This window comes from Pinus tabuliformis, chromosome Q (assembly GCF_031772625.1).
Source record: "Pinus tabuliformis cultivar Carrire ecotype Pingquan chromosome Q, CPIR1, whole genome shotgun sequence".
NCBI classification, from domain to species: Eukaryota; Viridiplantae; Streptophyta; class Pinopsida; order Pinales; family Pinaceae; genus Pinus; species Pinus tabuliformis.
The window spans coordinates 1,376,936,298-1,376,941,038 of NC_142296.1; the positions used below are offsets into that span (position 1 = coordinate 1,376,936,298).

General features: G+C 39.4%; 1 pseudogene across 2 annotated transcripts; it reads left to right on the forward strand.

Moving 5' to 3' along the window:
• Positions 1-240: 240 nt before the first annotated feature.
• On the forward strand, positions 241-3,253 carry LOC149225066 (pentatricopeptide repeat-containing protein At1g11290, chloroplastic pseudogene; annotated as a pseudogene). 2 transcript variants are annotated; one of them, XR_016249566.1, is made up of 2 exons: positions 242-573; positions 701-3,253. The product of XR_016249566.1 is annotated as a pentatricopeptide repeat-containing protein At1g11290, chloroplastic pseudogene, transcript variant X2 (transcript). The 2 variants fall into 2 exon arrangements; XR_016249565.1 differs by having other exon boundaries at positions 241-3,253.
• The last annotated feature ends 1,488 nt before the right edge of the window (positions 3,254-4,741 follow it).

Here is a 4,741-nt window from a genome sequence, read left to right on the forward strand (position 1 = left end):
TATATATATAAAACCAAATACATCTATCCTATAACATTATAGAATTGTTTTTACCACTATATAATAGTCTTCTATATTACCCTATACTTTAATTTGTAAGCAAACATAGTCCCACCCTGCCACATTCCTTACAATAATATACAACTAACTTACTAAACATTCTCCTTATTGCTTTTACAACTATAAACTCACCCGAATTCTAACTTCTATCATACCATAAATTAGGTGTGTGATAGTAAAATTTATAAAATTTAAGTATTTATGAACTGCCTAAAACTCTTTATCGTTCGCTTCATTGTGTGAGAACTGTGGAATGACGATAATACTCCAATGCCATCCATCCACTGGTGGTGCCATCGCCACTTTTTGCCTTGTACTAAAAATAAATTCATTCACACAAATCTCACCTCGTTTCATCAAAGTAAACCACCACCGATTCTGAACATTTTATCTGCTCAGCTCCACAATCATGTCAATAACGATGCCAGTACTTATTATTCTATGCTGGAGACCTGCACCAACTTCAAGAACCTTCATAAAATCCATGCCCACATACACATATCTGGACTTCAGGTGAGCATTTTGTTGGATTTTAAACTTGTCAAAACGTATGCCAAGTTAGGTAGCCTGGAGGATGCACGCAAAGTGTTCGACAAAATTTACGAACCAAATGTTTTGGCATGGAATGCCATGTTTACAGGGTATGCCTGCAATGGGTTCTTTGAAGAAGCTCTTAAGCTCTATTGCCAAATGCAGAAGGAAAGCATTCAGCCAGATGATTTCACGTTTTCTTTGGTACTGAAGTCATGTGCCGGTCTATCGTCTCTGCCCGAGGGCAGGCAGATTCATAACCACATAGTAAAGTCTGGGATTGAGCCGGGCGTTTATGTTGTGGCTGGTCTGATAGATATGTATGCCAAATGTGGGAATGTAGAAGATGCACACCGTGTGTTTGACAAAATGCCTCAAAAAAATTTAGTGTCATGGACTGCAATGATTGGGGGTTATGTGCAGAATGGAAATCCGAATGCAGCCTTGAAATTTTTCAATCAAATGCTGCTGGGAGGAGTGGTGCCCAATGCTTTTACCGTCACAAATGTGGTCTCGGCGTGTGCTCATTTAGGTGCTCTGCAACAAGGTAGGTGGATTCATGCTTATGTAATAAGAAGTGGGTTTATGTCAGATTTTTTTGTTGAGACAGCCCTTATCGAGATGTATGCAAAGCACAATCATATAGAGGATGCGCGCCGAGTATTTGATGGAATGCCAAGAAGGGATGTGGTTTCATGGACTGCAATGATTGATGCATGTGCGCAGAATGGTTTTGCTCATCAGGCCTTGGAACTCTTTCATGAAATGCAGAAGGCTGATGTGAAGCCCAATTCGGTTACCCTCTTGAGTGTGCTCTTGGCTTGTGCCGAATTAGGTGATCTGCCTCGGGGAAAGTGCATTCATCGTTATGTGATTGTACATGGTCTGTGGTCAGATAATGTGGGGAATTCTCTTGTATCTATGTATGCCAAATGTGGAAATGTAGAAGTTGCGCTGAAATTGTTTGACACAATGTCCGAAAGAGATGTGGTGTCCTGGAATGCGATGATTGCTGGTTATGCACATAGTGGATATGACAATGATGCCTTGGCATTCTTTAATCAAATGCAATTGGCAGGCATGAGATCCGACCAAGTTACCATGGTGAGTTTGCTGTCAGCATGTTCCCATTTAGGAGCTTTGCAACAAGGGAAGCGGATCCATGGCTACATAATTAGAAGTGGATTCACAATTTGTGTTTTTGTAGGTACAGCCCTCATAGATATGTATGCCAAATGCGGCAATATAGAGAATGCCCAGCAAGTTTTTGACAGAGTGTATGAAAAAAATGTTGTGGTCTGGAGTGCAATGATTGCGGGCTATGGAGTACATGGCCGTGGTCGGGATGCCCTTTCCCTTTTTTCCCAAATGCAACTTTTAGGTCCAAAACCAAACAACATCACCTTCACCTCTGTTTTGTCAGCATGCAGTCATGCAGGTCTAGTGGAAGAAGGCTGGCACTATTTTCATTGCATGAGTCAAGATTATAGCATCACACCCCAGGTGAAGCAGTATGCATGCATGGTTGACCTTCTTGGCCGTGCTGGCCATTTGGATGAGGCATTTGAATTCATCAAAAAGATGCCGGTAGAACCTGATGCTGCTGTGTGGGGAGCCTTGCTCGGTGCCTGCAGAATTCATTGTAATATAGAGCTTGGAGAACATGTCGCTGAACATCTTTTGAATTTGCAGCCCAAAGTTGCTGGATATTATGTACTGCTGTCAAACATCTATGCAGTGGCTGGCAGGTGGGATAACATGGAAAAGGTAAGGTTATTGATGAAAGACAGGGGTTTGAAAAAGACACCAGGATGTAGTGTGATTGAACTAAACAATAGGGTACATGCATTCCTTATAGGGGACACATCTCATCCTCAATCTGAGCAAATTTATGCAACATTGCGAACCTTAACTGGGCAGATGGAGGATTTAGGGTATATACCTAACACAAATTTTGTGCTTCATGATGTTGAGGAGGAGGCAAAGGAACACATGCTTTTTAGTCATAGTGAAAAGTTGGAAATTTCTTTTGGCCTTATCAACACATACCCTGGGACAACTATCCGGATCACAAAGAACCTTCGTGTTTGTGGAGACTGCCACAATGCCACCAAGTTCATCTCCAGGATTGTCAAGCGAGAAATTGTTGTTAGGGATGCAAGCCGTTTTCATCATTTTAAAGATGGACTGTGTTCCTGTGGAGATTACTGGTAATGACAGGCCATGTAGAATTGTTTATGTTGAGTAGATTTTACTGACGAAGAACAAGGGTGCAGAAATTTAGTAATACAAGAGGTATTTATTGGTCATATCTGGTGAGACATTATGTGGGATGTTATTATGGGCTGAAGGCATGAAACTTACAATTATTTGTAACACAAGGGAAGGATATTCAGTAAAGGTGAGCTGGCAAAGATATGAAGATTGGTTGGGAAAATTATGAGACTCCTTCAGCCAAGTTTGTCAGAAACCCCTGCATGATGGACATCATTTTTTCACTGTTCAGCATGCAATATCCATAGAATTAACACTAATAGAATGGAGAACGAGCGAATTGAAGTATGCTGCTTGCTCTTTATTAAGTGCCCTTGGCTTCCTCGAAGATCTGGAAGAATCTAATACTGCCCTTCAGAGATCAGATACAAAAGCATTTGAGAACTGATACCTTGATTGGCAAGCTAATGCACTATTTCTACCAATATTCAAGGAGAGAAGTAAAATCCACGAATAGCATTGGAATCCCATCAGGTTCTGTCCTGATTTCTGGCATAGTCCCCTTTCCATTTCTGTGAAGATGGAATCATTGCTATCTCAAAGAAAAGGAAGTGGTTTACGGCATATACGTATCTCCTTTTACTAATGCAACAAACCATTGAAGCAACAAAGCTCACAATCTGGTTTTGGTTGCTATCTAAAAATTTTAAATTCTGCAATAAAACCCACGTCTTAGTTTAGACGACCATAAATGACTCTAATGGAGGATAAAATGCATTGTTTTTGCAGCAAACCAGAGCTGCATTGAACAAATAAGCTCGATATATTATATGTTTCTTAAATGATACCATATTCATCTGTGGAGGATTCATGATCCATGTTTCTGTGGATTAGGATCTTCCCAGGAAATGTTTCCAATTTGGAAGTAGTGGAGGATCTGCTGGAAATCTGTTTTTGTGCTGAAAATATAAAGCTGGTGGTTCCTCCAAAATATTTTGTTATGTTAAAAACGCATTGAAAAATATAATGTGTAAAATGAAAAAGGCAAAGGGCAAGGCCCTGAAACCCAAGCATTTTCCTATAAAATAGCCCCTTCCCACATTCTAAAACACAGAAATTTAAGTTTCTCATAGCAGTCTGCACTGACAGCAATTTGGAGCACAATATATTCAGAGATCTGATTTTTCTGTTTCTTCATGTTTTATATATCATTTTTTTTAATATTTTATATATTTTATATATCATTAGCCACATCTAGATTTCTGACTTTTCAAAAAGTTACACAGATCTAGATCTGTATATTTTTTTCCCCAAAGAAAAATCATAACTTTCATTAATATAGAAAATTACATGCTGTAAATGCTTCAACAGGAAGCATATATCAAAATTTGTGGCCTTGCCACATACATAATAAATAGGTCTGTTACATGACTGTAACCTGATATACTCTGAGAAATATACATAAGATAGACAAAAAATTACAGTTCAGTAAAATAGACATGATAGTGGATCATATCCAAAACAAAAGATCTCCAAAAAATCAGGGTATAGCTGTCCCTGGATCCACAAACGGCCTGTCAAAGAACTAATAGAATGTGTGCCCGGTCTGATCTTGAATTATCCAGTGATCACGTGGAAGGATCATTGCCTCCTTGGAAAGCTGATCAGAAAGTTGGTTTCTTTCCCTGTAAATATGGTGACAAGAAACAGAATCAAATTGTGATTTTAATAGTAGAACTTCGTCCAAGAGATTCCGCAGTGTGTGCACGTGACAAGTAGATTGCTGGTTGAACCAATTTATGATGATTTTGGAGTCACCAAAGATCTGTAAGTGTCTGCATCCCTTTTCTATTGAGAAAGACAGGTGGTGTCGGAGGCTGCTAAGTTCAACATAGTTATTTGTGCCACGGCCAAGTCCAATTTTTATTTTGTAATG